At 61.6% G+C, this 20,061-nt stretch overlaps 1 protein-coding gene across 2 annotated transcripts in view; it reads left to right on the top strand.

Annotated features, from left to right (window-relative positions):
- The first annotated feature begins 243 nt into the window (after positions 1–243).
- CNTFR (ciliary neurotrophic factor receptor) overlaps positions 244–20,061 on the top strand; it is a 40,578-nt gene continuing 20,760 nt past the window's right edge. For both annotated transcript variants that reach the window (XM_056117252.1, XM_056117253.1), the window contains exons 1-2: positions 244–416; positions 8,686–8,804. The gene's annotated coding sequence lies outside the window, so the exon portion shown is untranslated. The remainder of the gene's footprint in view (positions 417–8,685; positions 8,805–20,061) is intronic.

Genomic DNA, 20,061 nt, shown 5'->3' with positions numbered 1-20,061 from the left:
GCGTGCCAGGCGCGGGAGCCGGCTCGGGCGGGGACGCGCCGGGGCCGTGGCCGGGAGGGGGTCGTGGCGCGCGGCCGCGGAGGCGCGGGGAGACAAGGCGGGAGGGGGAGGGGAGCGAGGGCGCGCGCGGCCGAGCGGGCGCCCGCGGTCACATGGGCGAGGGAAGGAGGGAGGGAGCGCGCGAGGGAGGGAGGAGGATGGGGGGGTTAAAGCCGCCGAGCGCCGAAGAGCCGGTGCAGAGCGGGCGGCGGCGGCGGCGGCGGCGGCGGCGGCGGCGGCGGCGGCTCCAGCCTGCGCGGCGCGGGGCTCGGCGGCGGGGAGATCCGGCAGCGGTGGGAGCTCCGCGCTCCGGGGCTCGCTCCCCGCCGCGGACAGCCGAAGGGCGCAGCGCGGAGCCCCGGCGGCCCGAGGGCGCGGTGAGTTCCCCCGCGGCAGAGCGCGCGCGGCCGGACCCTCGAGCCCTCCGCGGCCCGACAGCCCCGCGGCGCCCCGTGCGCGCGGGAAGCGGGAAGGGGACACGCGTGGGCCCGGGGCTGAGGGTGGGGAAGGAAAGTTCACCGGAAACTTTGCCCGCACACTCGGGGGCGAGAGCGCTGGAGAAGCGGCCCCCCACGTCCGGGCGCGCCCGGGGTTGGGCGTGGTGGTGGTGGTGGTTGGTGGTGGGGGCGGACAATTGGCTTGGCGCGGAGGTGTCCAGCGCGGATCGTCCAGCCCGCCCGGGGCTCCCCCAGATCTCCGCAAAGCGCTCGGGGTCTGGGAAAATTCCGGAGCTGGGGGGTCGTGGTGACTGACCCCCGCACCCTTGGAGGCGGCTCCCTCCTTGGTACAAATCTGGACTTCAAAGCGCCCAGGGGTGTGAACGGACGGCCTCGCGTCAGCCGGTGTATGCGTGTCCGTGTGAATCCGGTGTGTGTGTGTGTGTGTGTGTGTGTGTGTGTGTGTGTGTGTGTGTGTGTGTGAAGGGCGCGCGCGTTGTAGCTCTTTGGAGTGGCTTTTTCCAGCGCCTCTTTGTAAGTCCTGCCTTCTGTGTCCGGTGAGTCCGCTCGTGCCTTGTCCCCAAGTGGCTCTTTGTGAGTCCGCCCGTGTGCGCCCAGCGCGCGTGGCTGTGAGCGGGCCCTCGGGGCGGCGGCGGTGTGGCTCCGAGTCGTGGCTCTCCGGGTGCGTGGGGGCTGGGCCGCGGGGAGGTCAGCAGACGGACAGCTCTGGGACTCGGCTCCTCGCCTCGCTCTCCTCCCCAGCCTCTCCTCCTCCTCCAGCCGCTCGCCCTCGCGCCCGCCCCCTCCCCCTCCGGTAGCTTCAGGCGGGCAGGACTATTTCACGCCTTGTTGAAAATTCAGGATTTTCTTTCTCTTTCCAGTCTCGTCTCTCCCTCTTGAGAAGCGTGTGTGTGTGTGTGTGTGTGTGTGTGTGTGTCTGGCAGCTTATCTGCAGTTCTGGGTGTGGGTCGGCCTGCCACTCTGCAAGTGTATGTCTGTAACACTGATGGTTTCCCCGGTTAGTACTTGGGATCGCTAGGGATGTTCTGCCTAGCTGTGATGGGGGGCAGTGAGGGGGTATCTGAAGTGCTGGGGGTGTTTGTGCATCTGTGGGATGTGTCTAGGGGTGCGTTTTTGTGCCTTGCTCTGGGGGGTGATGCTAGACCCGTTGTGTGGGTGGAGATGGGGCTGGCAGAGTCAGACAGTCTTAGGACTGAGGGACTCAGGAGGCCAGGGTGGGCCGGAAGGGCCTTATGTGTCCCCACTGTCATAACCCACACAAAGTTCTGGGCTCGTGCCTGGGGCTCCTGGGAAAGGCTGGTGACCCAGCCAGTTCCCTTTCCAGCCCGGCTGACACTCAGGGACTCTGCACCTCCTCCAAAGACTCGGAGTTTCCGGTTCACAGGGACGCAAGGGGCTGAGTGCCTGTTTTGCACAAGGGAGGCCCAGATTTGAGCCCTGGCACCACCTGGTCCCCTAAGCACGGCTGGGAGCGACAGTCAGGTGTGGCCCCAAGAACAGAACTGAGATTTTCACACTCAAGCAAGAAGACTCCTTGCTTGGGACCTGGAATTTGTACCCAGATTTCACACTGAGGCATTTGACTTCTTTGTGGGGCCTTGGAAGTTACACACGTGACAGGGACGCACACAGATGAGGAGATGCAAATGCACCCTCACTCGTTTTCTGGGGTGCCTGTGGCTGCGGGGGGCCGGGTTTCAAGGCTCACCCTTACCCCGAGGCTCCCAGGTTGATGCTGAGACCTTGCGGCCCCTCTCGAGACTCACTGGGTGAACTCACGTGGGACCCCAGAGTTTCCTCACCTGCGCAGGAATGTTCTGGGGCTCCAACCCTCAGACTCATGTCAGAAGCCTGAGGCTGCTGTGGATCCTGGAGTCCGTGACCTTGTTTGTCTTCACGTTCCCCCTCAGACTCACGGGGGCCCTGCTGGGGGTCACCGAGGGTCTGGGGGTCTGAGATACGCAGGTTGGCAGACAGCTCCCTGCCAGCGTCCCTCCATCCCGCGATCACTCTGGAATCTGTTTCCACTCAGACTACCAGAGGCACCTGGTCCGAGACAGGCCCATGCGGAGAGCGGGCACACCTCAGCCTCACGCGGGTTCTGCTGCTTGTGCTGACCGGGATGGGTCGGCTCCTGCCTAGGCTTACACGGAAGATGGGGGTGTTTTGCCAGGGGCACCCTGGCTCCCCAACTCCCCTTCAGACTAAGTAGGACTGTGGTGCTCAGAGCTCATGGCGGGCAGCTCTGACGGCACTTTGTGAGGACACGTGGGCCAAGGAAGAGGTGCCCGTCCTGGAGTATGTGGGGATGGGGACAGGGAGGATACAAGCTGGGTCGCCCCTGAAGCCTACTGGGCCCCGTCAGACCTCGGCCTTTCTCATGAGAGCGGCCTCTTACCTGAGCTTTTGGGAGTTTGGGCGGCTTTGATGGATGGGCGTGGGGTGGGGGTCTAGTCTAGAGTCCATGTGTGCCCCCCCACCCCCGCTCCTGGCTAAATCCTCTAGGCTGTGGTCTAGAGGGTGAGGTGTGAGGTGAGAAGATGTCTGTCCTCCATTCCGCCCCCACCCCCACCCCCAGCCCGCCTTAGGCCTGACCGAGGGGCTGGACCTTTCCAGGATGTAGACTGTCCGGGTTCGCCCAGATGTGCAGTGGGAAGGCCCCTGGCTGGTGGGAGCAGGGCTTCTGGAGGTGCACCTACCTTCCCTTCCTCTGGAAAGCCTGTTGAGCCCTGACCCCCACCCCAGGGTGTGCCTAGCCTTTTCCAAGAGCCTCGGCAGAGGATCAAAATTTTGGCCCAGAGAGTGGGGAGGGTTGGGGGGGGGGCTGTAGGTGCCACCGACCCTACAACTCCACCTGTCTCACCTGCCTCGGGGACACCCCCTCCCCCTGACTCAAGAGGCCCACGGAGGGGCTGCTTGAGGTTCCTCATCCCTGCACCCTCACGGGGAGCCCCTCCCTGTCAGGGTAGAGCTCTGCCTTGGGCGCTGGTGGAACTGCTCTGCCCCAGAAGGGGACACGTGCTCTCCAGCCCCCTTCTGGGGGCGGGGAGGGGGGGGCTTGGAGTGGAGGCGCCCTGCTCTCTGCCCCCCCATGGCGAGTTGAAGTGTAAATGAATCGGAAACATATGGAGTGGATTTTCTTTGAAATGCAGATGGGTTGGGGGGGGGACCATGTGTGCCTAGTGGAAGGGGGGGTCCCAGAGAGCACAGAGGCTGAGAAGAGAGAGCTGACCCCTCTTCCAGACCCACCGTGGGCTGGGGGGACTTCAGCTGTGTAAACTCCCTGGGTGACCACACCCTCCACAGGGCGCACTCCAGGCTTCCTGTGGGGAGGGGCTGGGAGGCAAGTGGGCCCAGAGCGCTGAGGTCACCCCCGCACTCTGCAGAGGGCACGGGAGTCCCTGAAGTACAGAGCCTTGCAGAATAGGAGGGGGCCTGGGGGGGACGGGTGGAGGGAGGAATGTGGGGACAGAGGAGACCTGGGGAAGGAGCCAAGTCCAGCAGCTCCCCAGAGTCGCCGGTGGTGACCTCTGGGCAGCACGGAGCTGTCATTGTGCCCTACCTCCACTCCCAATGCTTATTTTGTTGGTTTTTAGCCACACCAGGGCTGACTCGAGGTCTATGTGCTCAGGAATCACTGTTGGTGGTGCGGGGGACCTCACCCAGATGGGTCGTGTGCAAGGCAAAACCGGCACCGTCTTTTCATCCCCAGCTGGAGCATTTGCCTCCTACCAGGCCCGGTGAGCTGGCATAGTGACCATCCAGAAGCCCCGTGGTACCCAGGCGGCTGGGATCTCTGTGGTGTTGCCCCCAGACTGCAGCCCCTGGGGGTTTAGACCCTGTGTCTATAGCTCCTGCTGTTCACTGCTATTTGGCTTGAAGGACTTGAGTGGTTTATGGGTTAGACCAAAGTAGGGATGGGGAAGTGGACCCAGGGGAGAGGTCTGACTGGGGGGCTCAGGGCACAGTACAGGCCCCAACTCTGAGGCCAAGTCTGTTTTCTCCCACTTAGGATTTTCCAAGAGGTGGAAGGCCCCTTTCTCCCACTGTGGCCACGTGTCCCCTGTTCTCTCTGGGCCCGGGTTTCTAGACCTCAGCCAAGATAGTGGGCCCCATCGCTGAGCCCCAAGGCTGGCGCTGGGCCCGTGGCACTGCAGGGGGCATCAGCCACTGTTCGTATGGGTTAGTCACGTCTGAGAACATAGGATTTGACTTCTAAGGAAAAAAAAATCCCTGCCTGGCCAGAGAGCCTGGACAGTGCCAGTGGGGTGAGTGTAACCATGGCTCTATCTCAGAGGCACAAGAGACAGAGAGAGAGAGAGAGAGACAGAGACAGAGACAGAGAGACAGAGACAGAGAGTGACAGAGAGAAGGAGAGAGAGGGAGAGAGAAAGGGAGAGAGGGAGAGAGATACAGAGAGAGAGACAGAGACAGAGAGAGGAGGAGAGACAGAGGGAGGGAGAGAGACAGAGAAAGGGAGAGACGAGAGATAGACAGAGACAGAGAGGGGGGAGAGAGAGAGGGAGAGAGAGAGTACATGAGTACACTCACATACACATACATACGTTCACACGCTTGCATACACACACAGTCCCCCACACACTCGCATACTCACACACATGCTCTCTCACACACACTCACACATACTCTCACATACTGTGGCACACATACACACATACTCTCACATTCACTCACACGTTCTCACACTCTGACACACACACTCACACACTCACACACACATCCCCCTTTCTCAGAGCCGCCGGGAGACTGTGGTGATGTGGGGAAACGAAACGGAGGCTTCCTGTGCGGGAGAGCCCTGCACACAGAGCTGCTTCTGTTTCCCAGGGAGCAGAGATGGGTCAGACGGGTGGGGTGCCAGGTAGGCTCTGATGGCCAAGGCTCTGGGCACAGAGAATTCCTTCCAGGACAGCCTCGGGACGCAGAGCTATCACACTGTGAACATCAAGTTCCTCTTTAGGCTGCTCCAAATAGGTGTGTGGCAGAGAAACCCACATTTTCTCCAAGGAGGCTTTTCTGAGCCACTGTGCCCTCACCCCAGCCCTGCCCAGCAGTCTGAGTCCCAGTGAGGTTCCTGCACCCCCCTTTCCTAGCCCCCACCTTGTTTCAGCCCCCCAGGCCTTCAGGTCGCCCTCTTCCTGGGAAAAGGTAAGCCGTGCCCAGCCTCTGAGGGTAGACTGTGTGTGACCTTGGCCCGTGCGTTGACCTTTTGGGGCCCCTCCGTGAAATTGTGGGATGGGGGGGCTGGGCCCCAGCCCAGGCCTGGAGAGAAGGCGGTTTTGGCACCCATCCAGGCCCCTGACGTCAATGACTCTCCAAATAATGGAATCAATATTGGGGTGGGGGGGCAAGCGTGAACCAGGCCCCAGCGATTAGAAACAGATCAGCACAAACCCGCAGCTGATTCTGATAGAGCTGCCTTGGAGAGCGAGGGTGGGAGGCCTGGAGGGAGGTGGACCTGGGGAGGGGGCTTGGGCTGGGAGGAGGGGCCGCCTAAGTGTCCAGAGCATGAGGACCGCAGTGGGCAGACTCGGGGGGGTGGGGGGCTGTGTGAGGTGGGGCGATGGGCTGGGGGGGGTCTGGAGGGTGGGGGTGGGTTCGCATCCCGGTCCTTTGATGCTTTGAGCCTGTGGGGTACCCCCAGCGAGGGGGAGTCTGTGAGTGGCGCCTTCTTTTAGCCAGGGAGAGATAAAGAACGAATAAGCTGTGGCTGGAGAGGGCTCCTCCTCAGCTCCAAGGGCTGGAGGACATGCTCTGCATGCAGGAGGCCCTGGTCCCAGCCCCAGCGCCACGTGATCCCCTGAGCATCACCGGGAGCCACTTCCAAGTGCAGAGCCCCAAGTGCAGAGCCGGGAGTAGCCTCTGAGCATTGCCGGGTGTGACGGAAGCTCCCACCAAGAAGAAAAGAGAAAGGGGCCTGAGCTCTACAGTACAGGGGGTCGGGCGCTTGCCTGGTACGTGGCCAACCGGGTCCAATCCATGGCACCCCATATAGACCGCTGGGCCCCGCCAGGAGTACCTCATAAGCACAGAGAACCAGGAGTGAGCCCTGAGCACTGCCGGGCGTGCCCTTTACCCTCCACACCCTCCAAAAAAGAATCACACACACACACACACACACACACACATAGAAAGAAAAGGAAGAATGGGTAAGGGGAGTTCAGAGTTCACCTTTGCGTCCCAGACTTAGGCTATTGGGGGGCTACAGATTATATCCAGGGTAAAAGGGAGTTCCAGGTCAGACCTAAGGGAAATGACCTTTGGTCTGGAGGCAGAGGGCGTCTGTATCCCAGTAGGGGTGTATTTCCCCCTCAGATTGGGACTCTGGCCTCCTTGGTCAGCCCACATCCTCCCCGCCTTCTAGAAGGCAGCAGGTGAGGGTGGAGGGGTCCTTGGGGTCCATAGGGGGCTGGCCTGGCGGCAGCTGACAAAAAACAGGAAGAAGGACTGGGGGAGCGGCTGTAATTACAGGGCATTTATTATTAATCAGATGAGATTGCTGGAAGCAGCTGGTGTAATGTGCGTGGCGATACAGCCTGCAGCACCCCCCCCCCGCACATGCACATGTCCACACACCACCACACAGCCAGGCCACACTCGCTTTCACAACTGGCTTCCTGTGCAACTTGGAGAATGTGTCTGGGTGCACGCTGTTGTTTTATCATGTCAGCTTCTGTTCCCTCTATTGTCTCCTTTTCCTTTTTTTTTTTTCTTCCCCCAATGATAGTATTGCATTAAGTTAGTTTTCTTGGCTTTGGGGCCACAGCCTATGGTGCTCCGGGATCATTCCTGGCTCTGTGCTCAGGGGTGCTGAGCACCGTAGGCGGTGCTGAGGATCAAGCTGGGGTCGGCCGCATGCAAGGCAAGCGCCCTTTCTCTTGTCCTATTCCTTGTCAGTCCATGTAGACGTCTTTTCTGACAAGTCTCTGACTTGGCCCCACCCCCTGCCCCCCATGTGTCTGTCTGCCCAGGTCCGCTCTCCCAGGGCCTGTGTCATGGTATCTCTGTCTGTTGCCTCTAGCCAGTCTGTGTTCTGCACGGTGTTTTGGACTCGGGCCATCTCCCATGTCTGTGTGTGTATGTGTGTGTGTGTGTGTGGGGCAGGTTGCGGGGGATTCCTGCTTCTCTGGGTAGAGTTGGATGGTAGGTGAGTGGGTGAGAGTCCAGGCATCTCAGCATGCCTCTCTGAGACTGATTTTTTAGCTTTTGGTTTTTCTTTGGGGAGATGGGCAATTGGACCTCAGGATCTCCGGGGATGTCAGAGACAGTGAGAACCTCAGAGCCTGAAGAATAGTGGCCGCCACCTGACCTTCTTCAGCCGGCAAAATGCTTTTTCTCTCTGAGGCTCAGTTTTCCTCATCTGTAAAATGGAGACAAGAATGCCTCCAAAGGTGGTTTTGATGCCTTGGGACAAAAATGTAGGCTAAAAACTTAGGCTCTCTGCCTCAGAGGCACCAGCAGGAAGGAAAGAGAGAAGGAAGGGCGTTGGCATAGCAAAAGGGCTTTGGAGCTGGACTCGAACTCAATCCCTCTTCTGGAACTCATCAGCCCTGTGCTCTGGGGCCAGTTAATTAACCTTCCTGAATCTCGGTTTCTTCAGCAGTCCATAGGGATAAGAATAGAACCTACCTCATGGCGAAGTCATGAGGATTAAATGAGATAATGCACACACAGTGCCTGACATAGCTTCTGACACATAACAGATGCTCAATAAATCATAGTGTGGATGAGGCAGAGGAAGAGGATGGTGGTGGGGGGGAGGGGTTCTGCCCTGCCGGTGGCCATATGTCTCTGTGTGAGCGAGCCTGGGAGAATGTGTGGGATTCGGAGGTACTTATGTCTGTCGGCTGCCCAGGTGGGGATGTGGGAATGCTTGTAGGTATGTAAAAACTTGTCGGGGTGGGAGGGGCAGGAGGTGGGGGTGGTGGGGGTCAGGCCACTGATTTTTGGTCTCCCTTTGTCCCCCGGTGGTTCAGGACCTCAAGTCAGCAAGGGGTGCTGGAGGGCACTGGGACTTGTCCCAGCTTTTCCTCTTCCAGATCCTTCCGCGCTGCCTGCCTCTGTTTCCCTCTTCTCACAGTGGAGTTGTGAGAAGAGAGAGAAAGAGCACACGAAGGCCCAGTGGCTCGGCTCCCCTGAGACCTCTGACATGTGCCCTTTGCCCTTCTAGAGTCCAACTTTGTCGCATCATCCTGCCCCCTTGGTTTTGGAAGTTGCGGGCAAGAGTCTGGTGCGGAGGAGACGGTTGGTGGACGTTGATGTGCTCGGTGAGCGGCCGGAGGTGAAGAGGTAGGTGCAGGGCCCTAGGACAGCCCTTCCTCCCTCTGGGAGCAGACCCCCTCTCCTTCCCGCCAAAAAACTAGTGCTGGGCTTAAGGCGCTTGTTCTGGCACAGCCGTCCCTGCGAAGTATGGTCCCTGCAGTACTGCCCAACAGCTAACTTATTCCGGCAAGTGGACCTACCCCGCCCCTCCGGTTCAGTGCTCCCCTGGAGGCAGTGGGGCCCCCTGTGGGTGGAACACTGTCCAGGGGCACTTCCATAGCCCAGTGAAGAGGAAGAGAGTCCCCCTTGGTCACCCAGGCCATGGCAAAGCCAGGCCGGAAAATGGGGTTCTGCGTTTTGGGGGGGGTGGATTCTAGATGTGCTGGTGCTTTTCTCTCTTGCTGCCAGGCTCCCTCTCTGTGCCCCCCCCCCCCCAGAAGAATCTCTCTGGTTGGAGGGGAGGAGAAGGTCTTTGCAAGAGACAGAATCGGAGTATGCGTGTGCGGGGGAGGGTAGAGAGTCCAGAATCTTCTGGGGGCCAGGCGCGGGGCTGGGCCTGACGCTCCTTGCCTTTCATTCAACCCAGGCAAGGCCCCTGGATTGGCAGCCCGGGGGTGGGGGCGTCCAAGGAATCGAGGCGCTGGAGCGGAACGGAAGGGCCTATTGTCCAAAGCCCGCCAGAGGCCCACAAAGGCCACCGGCTTTTCATCTCCAGTCCCAAACAGACTGGCCATTTTCCCGGCCCGGAGTCGGGGGGACCGGGCCCTCCACGACTGGGGGACTGGGGTGTTGTGGAGAGTGAGGTGGGGTTTCCCAGGGGCCAGCAAAGGGGCTTAGCATGGAACTGGGGTTCTGAAGAGGAGGGAAGCTCCAGATGGCTGAGTGATGCTTCCCTCTCTCCCCTGCTCCCCGGAGGGCGCAGGGCGGGGGTGGGGGGGATGGAGAGAGGCTGGATTTCCACAGTCGCAGATTCTATCTAGGTGTCCGGGGTCGCCCCCCGCTCCCCCCACCCCTGTGGCTTGTTGGGAAAGTGAACTACTGAGCTGAGGGGTGGGGGTGCCCTGAGTGCGCCCGCGGAGGGCCGCAGGGGCTGGAGGTCAGAGGCTGGTGGTCAGGAAGGACGTTCTGCTAGTGGCCAGTAGCTCAGATACCCTGACCCTGTCCCTGGGGAGCCCAGACAGTGGGGCTGGAGAACAACCCTGTGGGGTCGGGCCCAGGCAGCTTCTGTGGGGGCTGAGGAAGAGGCCAGGAGGGAGGACTTGGCAGGATGTCCACCTCCCCCCCCCGCACCCCTGCAGAGCACCTCCAGCCCCACTTTAAAAACGGCTTTTTAATTTAACAAAGTGGATGAAAAACTGTTTTTGGAAATAAAAGGTATCTGCTAGGCGCTGGAGTGTTCAGCCTTCGCTGAGTCTCCTGGCTTCTCCCTGCAACCAAAGACTGTGTGTGTGCGTGTGTGTGTGTGTGTGTGTGTGTGTGTGTGTGTGTGATTTGCTTGTTTGTGCTCCTTGGACCCCCCAGTTTCTCCATGGCCTCCGTCACCCCTCCAGCCCCTCGCTGAAGCCTCCATGTGGCCCAGCCTCTGGCCCTGCGTCTCCCGGCTCTCTCTTCCGGGCGTCTCTCTCCTGATTCGTCTCTGTCTCCCGGCCTGTCTCAATCTCTATCTCCCTCCCCCCCTTCCTTTCTCCCCCCCCCAACCCCTGCTCTAAATGGGTCTATTTAAAACACCCGACGCTGCCAAGTCAGAAAAGCGTCTCCTGATAAAGCGCATTAGGCGGAGGGAGGGAGGAGGAGGGAGCAGCGGGCGGACGGATTGATCCAAGCCCGTAACCCCATTAATCAGGCATCGTGGATCTCCCTCCCCCAGCTTCAGCCCCTTCTGAGCTAAAAGCCCCTTAAATATTTATCACCCTTCCCCCCTGGGGGCGAGGGGAGAGGTGTGTGGCCCTGGGTGCACACAGCCTTGGCTGCAGCAGGGTGCCCCCTTCTCCCCCCCCCCCCCCGCCCCTGTTCACCCATGTGTGCATGTCCTTGTGTGCACGGATGGGCTTGTACATGTGACAGACCCAGGACCTGGCGGTCTAGCTGCAACACCCCTCACCCCGCGACCCCCCCCATCACTCCCTTCCTCGGGCCCTGGCTCCCTGGCTGGACTCTGACCCCCGGTGGCTCTCCCTGCTCCAGGAATGCCCCCCCACCCCAAGGGCAGTGATGGGGGCTGGGTGCATGGCTCCATCATCCTCAGGTGGCAGGCGGGTGAGCTGGGGCACAGTGTCAGTGCTAGAATGACTTGGGGCAGAGAGATGAGATGACGGGGACTCCCGTTCCTCTTTGCACCCCCTCTGCCCCCCTTCCCGGTAGCTGGGGGTACTGGCTGAAGGCCCCCCTCCCCTTCAACCTCAGAGGACTGTGCCCACGACCCTGGTGGGGTGGAGTGGGAGGGTTATCCCCAAGGTGGCTTGGACTGGGGCTGGGTGGGGTCACCTCCTAGGAGAAAGCCAGGGGAGCGGCTGGAGGCTTGGCCCTCACCTCTCCGGACCGAGCCGTCCCCCTGGGCAGGGCAGCCCCAGAGGAAGACCTGCAGGGTGCAGACCGGTGGGGCTTCGGGTGGGGCCGGGGAGGGAGGGGGCCTCGGTCCAAGTTGCTCCCCTGGACCCACACCAGCCTGGCCCCCCTCCGCCCCCACCCCAGGGTCGCCTCGTCCCTCCCCCCTGCATCAAGTGCCACATCTCCTCCTGACTCAGACAATTAGATTCAAAGGATGACCTCACTCCCCGCGGCCGTCCCTCACTCGCTCCCTGGGCTCGCCCGCTCGCTCCGCGCGCTGCGCCTGCCTTCCCTCCTCCCGGCCGCCGCCGCCGCCGCCTCGCCCGCTCGCCGGACCCCCAGCCCCGACCCCCGGGGGGCCCGATGTCTGCGCGGGGGACCAGGTCAGTGGCCGCGGGGGCCGGGGCGCCTGTCACCCCGCGGGGGCCGCGCAGCGCCCGCCCGTCCGCCCGCCCCGGCGCTTCCCGCTCCTCGGCCGGCCCCACGCCCCCCGCGGCTGCTCGGCGCGCTCCCCTGCCAAGCTGTCTCTCTCCGCTCCTCGGCGCGGCTCCCCTCTGCTCCCCTCGCTCCTCTCCCCCAGCCCCCCGGCCTCTGCAGCCGGTGGGAGGGACTGGGACTTCCTGAGGTCCCCGGGATGGGGCCCGGCCGTCGCTGCCTGCAGCCGCCTCATTGCAGAGAGAGAGGGAGGGAGGGAGGGAGGAGGGGGCTCCCGGGGCGGGTCCCAGGCCTGGGGCAGGGGCTGCCACCTGTGGGTGGGAAGGGGGCTACCCTGGAGGCCGGCTGCACCGGGGATGAGCCCCTGGTATCTCTCTTTCGCACATCCGGCCCCATGGAATGTGATCACCAAGCCTGGCTGGGTTTGTCCCCACCTCCCAGCCGACTTCAGTCCCCTCTGCCTGGTTCCCCTGCGGTCCGTGTCACCGGGCCGGGCCGCCTGGTTTCAGCTCTCTGAAACCTGGTCCTGCTCTCTCCAAGTGCCTGGTCCTGCTCTCTCCAAGTGCCTCCAGGGACGGTCCCTGCCTGTTTTCCTTGAGCTGGGGCCTGCTCCGGGGGTCCTGAGAGCTGTGTCACACTCCTCTGCTGAGGGGGTCTCAGGGCCCAAGTGGCACCTGGAGTGGCAGTTGGGGGGAGTGTCAGGAGCCCCCCAGGGTGCTGGGTGTGGGGCTTAGCTGGCCGTACCTGGACTCCCTCTTGCCTGGACAGCGACATGGCCCTCTCTGTCTCTGTGTCTCTGTCCCTCTGTCTTTGTCTCTCTCAGTCTCTGTCTCTCTGTCTCTGTATCTCTCTGTCTCTCTGTGTCTCTGTCCCTCTGTCTTTGTCTCTCTTTGTCTCTCTGTCTTTGTTTGTCTCTCTCTCTTTCTCTTTCTGTATCTGTCCCTCTGTCTCTGTCTCTGACCCTCTGTCTTGGCCTGTCTCTGTCCCTCTGTCTCTGTCTCTCTGTGTCTTTCTGCCTCTCTGTCTGTCTCTGTCTCTGATTCTGTCTCTCTCTGTGGGTGTGTGCTGGGGAGACTCTGTGCCTCCGGGTCCATGGATGCTCGGGGATTCTGCTTCTCTGGGACTCCTGAGTCAGACGAGGCCCAGGTCGGCCAGCTGGCCAGTCCGACTACTGCAGGACGCCTGTCCCCATATCGCTTCAGACCTGACATGGGCGATGACAGGGCTCTGGCAGGGACCTGAGGTAGAGCCCCCCCCTTCTTTCCTTTCCTGCTCCCACCCCCGCCATGCCCTGCAGCTGTGGGCGCAGAAGAGTGTGGGGAGACCCGGAGTCCCCTGTAAGTGGCAGCAGCAGCGGAACAGGGGAGCAGGAGGGACTTGGGGAGCCGCCCGTCTCCAGGGCTTCCTGATGCCCACTGTCGCAGTGACCCTGGGACTCTGGTCCCAGCACTTCCTTAGTCTTGTCTCTGGCCTGACCTCTTCGTTCCCTGGCCGCAGCGAGAGCAGGCTTGTGTGGGGCAGAGCTGCTGAGGAAGACTCTGCTCGTTCTATCTCCTCAGATTTGCAGGAACCACCAGAATTCCTCGTTCCCTCGTTCCCTCGTTCCCTCTTCCGCCCTGCCTAAGGCCACACTGAGCTTTATTCCCCGCCTCCCTCCCCTCCCTGCAGTCTCCACCCTCCCTCCCCCCCCCCCAGCCTGGACCGAGGATTCCTGGGGGTGTGTAAGGGGCTGAGGGTGACAGGGGGCTCCGGTTTCTGGAGGTGCGATGGTATCTGTGCGGAAGATCGGCCGTTCCGAGTGTGTGATGGTATCCATATGTGAGACGGGGGCTGTTCTGCTGAGCAAACGCGAGAGCCCGTGTGTCTGTGAGACTCTGGCTGTCATGCCCGTGCGCGCGCCCCAGCCCGGGGGAGGCTGTGGCAGTGGGTGTCCACACAGGAAGCCAGGCTGTGTGGGCGGGATGGTCCACTCTTCGGGGTGTCCCTGTCTGCCAGGGCATGTCTGTTCCTCAGGGCTGGCTCTGTGTGTGTGTGTGTGTGTGTGTGTGTGTGTGTGTGTGTGTGTACGTGGAGGTGGGTGGTGTTGGGGAGCTCTTCCCCCGGGGAGTGAGGGCCCTCATGTGTGCGCCGTCTCACCGGGCACTGGGTGCCCCCCGAGCGACTGGGGTGTGTGTGAGCATGTGCGCGCGCGTACTCAGGCCTGTGTTTACCCATCAGGAACAGATTGCTCTGGCTTCCCCGCTGCGAGGAGGGAGCCGGGGGAGGAAGGATGCTTTCTCTTGCCCAGCAGACCAGAAACTTCCTCAGCAGTCGTATGTGCAGTGCATGCGTGTTATGGGCGAGAGAGCAGGGCTTGGGACCTCCCTGCCCCATGCCACTCGGGCTCTCAGAAAGACCCCTTCATCCTGATGGCCCCGAAAGCCCACACCCACCGTGTGTGTATGTGTGTGTGCGTGTGTGTGTGTGTGCGCATGCCTACGTGTGTGCCTGTGTGCATACCCACCAGCTTGCAAGGATTGACCTCTGTGTGTGTCCCAGGGAGTGTCTACCCCTTTGCAACGTTGTGTGTGTGTGTGGTGTTGGGGGGGAAAGGGGACTGAGCTTCTGAGGCAAATAGGTCTTTGTCCGAGCCACCGAAGTCTGGCCAGCTGGGCTGTCCTCCCTCTAGTCCGTCTCCTGCGCCCCCTTCCCGCCCTAGTTCATCCTCCGTAGATGCCCCTAAGCGAAGGGACGCCCTCCCCCCCACCCCAGCCTGTTCTGTGGCTGTTCCCTGGTTACAGGGGTCCTTCCTGCAACCCCTTCCTCTCTCCCAAACACCCAACCTGCCCGTGTGCAGGCCTGTTCTGGGTAGTGTTTGCTCCGATGCTGCCAAAAGCCAAAGGACGTTGGACTAAGGCTGGGTGATGGGGGGATTTGACTCTGTGAAGTTGTCCAGGACCCCCCTCTGCCCAAAGGGAGGCTGTGAACTTCTCTGCCCTTTCCTGCTCCCTGCTGGTGTGCTAGGGCCCCCTGGAGCAGAGGGCTTTCCAGGGAGAGACCAGACCTGCCTTGGTGGGGTGGGGGGTGGGGGACCTGCACGTGTGTCTGCATTCTGCTGGCCACCGGGCAGCATGCAGGGGCCCTCAAGAAGTGCTCCGTCGGTGGGGTGCCCCCTGCCCCAGGACACCTTCCAGCTGCCTCAGGCTCTCCTCCCCTGCACGCCCGCACACACGTGCAACAGGGCACGCACACGCTGATCTCAGGGTCCCCATGGTGCAAGAGGCTGGGGGGGGGGCGTTGAGCACTCAGAGTCCAGGCTGCTGCCAAAATCCATCGGAATCTTGTCCCCCCCCAGGCCCCCATCTCCGGCTGTGGAGGTCACAACAGCAGGTGCGGATACCCACCCCCCCCACTCATTGACAATGGGCCGCCTCCTTTCCACAACCTCAGCCAGCGGCTGGAGCTGGGGGACCGCTCTCCACAACCCCCCCTTCCTCCCTCCCAGCCCCTCTCCCACTGCAGCTTCTCCTGCCCCCTTCTCTGGGGAGGGGGGAGAAGGGGCCTGCAGGGGAGCAGGGGTCCTCTCCCGGAGCCCCAGGAGCTGGTTCCTGCAATGGGTCAACACCCCTTGGTCAGCCTGCAGGAGATGAGGCTTGAATCCTGAACCCAGGTCGTATGTGTGTGTGTGTGTGGGGGGGGGGGGGCATCGTGGGCCCAGGGAAGGATCAGGTCTGGACGCAGAGAGAAGAAGCTGGAGGCCTGAGTACAGCCACGGAGGGAGTGGGGGTGCTGCGCCCACTGCCAGCCCCAGCCCAGGAGCTGGCCCCTGACCCAGCCCGCCCCCTCCCTGGTGGGGGGCCTGCCGGGCCAGCTGCCAGGGGCCAGGCCTCCCTCCCCAGCCTGCGCCCGCCCCCCCCCCCCCCCAGCCTCTGGCCGCTCAGGCCTCTACCCCCGCCCCCACCGCCCACGCTGTCCAGGCTGCCTAGGGGCCTGGTGGGATCCGGGGGCCTCCTGGCCTCAGCCCCTCCTCCCCCTCCTGGAGCTTCCCTCCCGCCCCGACTGTCTCTCCCAAGCTCCCCCTCAGCCAGTGCTGCTTCTCCCTGCCCACGGCAGCCGGCCGCTCTGCCACGTCCAGTGTCTGCCCGGTCTGCCTCCTTTTCTCTCCCCATCTCTTAAGGGAAGGTTTCCCTTCCCCGGCACCCCTAAGCAGTGAGTCCCTGCGCTGTCCTGTCCCGGCCTGTGCCTTCTTCTCAGACGGCCTCCCCAGGGCTGCCCCAGGGATAGAGGGAGGGGATGAGGCCCCCCCACCGTAGACTTTCCTTCATATAGTGACAGGCCCGTGGCTGTGGGCCTGCAGCTAGGGCTGGCCCTGTGCTGAGGTTGTGGGCAGACGGCTGAGCCCGACTTCCCCTCCTGGGCCCCTGGCGGGGGGGTGGGGGGGAGCAGGGGCCTTCGCTGGCTCTTGATTTTTTAGAGACACCACCTGGGGCCACCTGCCCATTCATGGCCCAGTGTGCACTTTGCCCCAAAATGACTGTGACTTGGTGACTCCCGGTGATTTGTCTGTGTCACTGAGATTATCGTGTGTGTGTGTGTGTGTGTGTGTGTGTGTGTGTGTGGTCCTGGGGATTGGCCCCTGGACCTCACTCTCGCAAGGTACCTGCTCTCCTGCTGAGCTGCCTCCTCCCTGGCTGTGACTCTCAGTTGCTGTAGCTTTGAGGTCCTTGCCACTGTGACTGTCGTGTCAGCAGGCATCACAGGGAGACAGTGGCGTGAGCTGGGGGCTCCCGAGGGCTGGGGAGACAGTGCAGGAGATGAGGCACTCGCCTTGCACATAGCTGATCCTGGCCAGGAGTGAGTCCTCAGCAATGCCAGGTGTGGCCCAAGCCCCCAGCCTTTCAGAAAAGCAAGCAAGTTGGGGCTGGGACCAGAGAGATTGTACAGCAGGAGGGGCACTTGCCTTGCGTGTGCCTGACCTGGATTTGATCCCAGCACCTCACAGGGTCCCCTGGGCCCCACCAGGATTGATCCCTGAGCACAGAGCCAGGAATAAGCCCTGAGCACAGCTGGGTGTGGCCCCCAAACAAATAACTCCCCCTCCAAACAAAACATTAAAAAAAAAGATAATTGGGGCTTTAGAACTTCTCTCCCTCTTTTTTGTTGTATTTTATTTTGCAGGGGGCCACACCTGGTGGTACTTTGGGGCTACTCCTGGCTCTGTGCATGGGGGTCACTCCCGGTGTCCTCAGCCCTGCAGTGCCGGGATTAAGCCTCAGCTCCTGTACCGCCCCTGCTCCAGCCTCTCTCCCTCCGCCCAGAATTTGTCTCTGGCTGCGTCACCTCCGTGCGTGTGTCTATGGTGGTGACACTGTGGTGTCCTGAGACAGGACTGTCTGGGCTGCTGACCACTGGGCTCTTTAATTATCAGGGTCCTCTGTCCCCTCTTCCTGCTGGGGGGGGGGCTCAAAGCTAGACTGGCCCCATGGAGGGCCCTCTGGGGAGCCCGGGCCCGTGGATGGAGCTCCGTGGGCCTGAACCTCCCTGAACTGTGGGGTGTGGATCGGAACATTCCTGGGAAAGTTCTCTTTGCCCTGGGCTGGGTAGCTGAGCTGAGCTAGGGCAGGGGTGGGGAGCCTGGAGGCCTCCCGCCGCAGGGCAGCTCGCAGCCTGGGAAGGAGCGGACCGAGGGGAGACACAGTGAGAGGGGGCCTTTGCTGGGGCTTCCTGGATGCGGGGAGCAGGGGGTCTCCTCTGGCCCTCTTGGAGTCAGTCGGGGGCTGAGAGAGATGCCGTGGGCAGCCCCGAGACCCTGCTGGCTTGCTCTCTGGGCCTCTCCCCCTGTCCTGACTCTCCTCCCATCTCCCTACCTCCCTCTCTGCTCCCGTTCTCCCCAGCTCTGTCTTCTCCGCTCACGACTTACCCTTCCTCCCTGCCCCTGCGGCCTTCGGGCTCTCTCCCTCCTGCTAGGTGCCCCCGGTCCTGCAGTGCCTGATGCCCCCTCCCCCGCTGGCGTTCCGCAGCGCCCGCTCGCAGCAGCGCCCATCTTGGCTCCCATGGCAGCAGCCCCGTTGGCCCAGGGCCCGGCCCTTACAGTAACTCATCGGGCTGATGGAGGCGACTTTGATGAGGAAGCCGCCCCTCCCCCACAGGGTGGAGTGTATGAGAGTGTGTGGAGGTGGGCACACACATGCGTGCGTGTGTGTGTGTGTGAGAGTATGTGGAGGTGGGCACACGCTCGCACCTGTGTGTGTACGTGAAAGAGTGTGTGGAGGTGGGTGTGTGCTGGGTATGAGTGTGTGGGGGTGGCGAATGTGTGTGGGGGAGTGTGTGTGAGTGTGTGGGGCGTGAGTGTGTGGAGGTGGGTGAATGTGTGTGTGGAGGTGTGTGGTGTGTGAGTGTGGAGGTGGGTGAGTGTGTGTGTGGAGGTGTGTGAGTGTGTGGTGTGTGAGTGTGTGGAGGTGGGTGAATGTGTGTGTGGAGGTGTGTGGTGTGTGAGTGTATGGAGGTGGGTGAATGTGTGTGTGGAGGTGTGTGAGTGTGTGGTGTGTGAGTGTGTGGAGGTGGGTGAATGTGTGTGTGGAGGTGTGTGGTGTGTGTGTATGGAGGTGGGTGAGTGTGTGTGTGGAGGTGTGTGAGTGTGTGGTGTGTGAGTGTGTGGAGGTGGGTGAGTGTGTGTGGAGGTGTGTGAGTGTGTGGTGTGAGTGTGTGGAGGTGGGTGAATGTGTGTGTGGAGGTGTGTGAGTGTGTGGTGTGTGAGTGTGTGGAGGTGGGTGAGTGTGTGTGGAGGTGTGTGAGTGTGTGGTGTGTGAGTGTGTGGAGGTGGGTGAATGTGTGTGTGGAGGTGTGTGAGTGTGTGGTGTGTGAGTGTATGGAGGTGGGTGAATGTATGTGTGGAGGTGTGTGAGTGTGTGGTGTGTGAGTGTGTGGAGGTGGGTGAATGTGTGTGTGGAGGTGTGTGAGTATGTGGTGTGAGTGTGTGGAGGTGGGTGAATGTGTGTGTGGAGGTGTGTGAGTGTGTGGTGTGTGAGTGTGTGGAGGTGGGTGAGTGTGTGTGGAGGTGTGTGAGTGTGTGGTGTGTGAGTGTGTGGAGGTGGGTGAATGTGTGTGTGGAGGTGTGTGAGTGTGTGGTGTGTGAGTGTGTGGAGGTGGGTGAGTGTGTGTGTGAAGGTGTGTGAGTGTGTGGTGTGTGAGTGTATGGAGGTGGGTGAGTGTGTGTGTGGAGGTGTGTGAGTGTGTGGTGTGTGAGTGTATGGAGGTGGGTGAATGTGTGTGGAGGTGTGTGAGTGTGTGGTGTGTGAGTGTATGGAGGTGGGTGAGTGTGTGTGTGGAGGTGTGTGAGTGTGGTATGTGAGTGTGTGGAGGTGTGTGAGTGTGGTGTGTGTGTGTGTGGAGGTGTGTGGTGTGTGTGTGGAGGTGTGTGAGTGTGTGGAGGTGTGTGAGTGTGTGGAGGTGTGTGAGTGTGTGGTGTATGAGTGTGTGGAGGTGGGTGAATGTGTGTGTGGAGGTGTGTGGTGTGTGTGGAGGTGGGTGAATGTGTGTGTGGTGGTGTGTGAGTGTGTGGTGTGTGAGTGTGGAGGTGGGTGTGTATGAGGTGTGAGTGTGTGGGGTGGAAGGTATGAGTGTGTGGAGGTGAGTGTGTATGGGGTGTGGAATGTGTTTGGGTGTGTGTGGCATGTGTGTGGAGGTGGGTGAATGTGTGTGTGTGTGAGTGTGTGGGGTGCGTGAATGTGCATATGAGTGAGTGTAGGTGGGTGTGTGTGGGTGTGGGTGTGAGTGTGTGTGTCCTGGGATGCATCTTTGCACTGGGAAGGGGCCGGGAGCAGGCAGCGCCCCCACCCACCGTGTGCTGCCCCTTCGTGCAGCCCCACGCCCGCTCTGCATCTCCCTCTCCTGCCATGTCCGGGTTTCTGCTCCCACTGAAGCAGGGTGGACAGAGGCAGCCGTGGAGAGGCAGGAGTCCCCTGGTCTCTGAGTGCGGACACTCTGGGGTTCATTTCTGGGCCTCACCACTTGCTGACGATGACTTACCAGGTCTTGCCTGAGAGGGCAGTGATGCCAGAGATGCCAGGGAAGCTGAGGCCTGGGCGTCGCGCTTATGGGACAGTTGAGGTGGGGCAGTGGCCCCTGAGGCTGTGGGTGCAGATGAGGGGCCCTCCTGGTGAGGGGGCATGGAGTTTTTTTGTGGTAGAAGGGTCCCCACACGGCTCCAGGCTGACACCCGCTGGAGTGTCTTCAGTGACCAGGCCGGGATCTATCTGTCCCATGTCTGACTGTGTCTGTGTCTCTCAGGCTGTGTGTGTGCAAGAGCATGTGTTGCTGCTTC

This window comes from Sorex fumeus, unplaced genomic scaffold (genome assembly GCF_029834395.1).
Source record: "Sorex fumeus unplaced genomic scaffold, SorFum_2.1 ptg000034l, whole genome shotgun sequence".
Lineage (NCBI taxonomy): Eukaryota > Metazoa > Chordata > Mammalia > Eulipotyphla > Soricidae > Sorex > Sorex fumeus.
The sequence above is the reverse complement of the archived record's forward strand: the minus strand, read 5'-3'. Positions and strand labels throughout refer to the sequence as shown.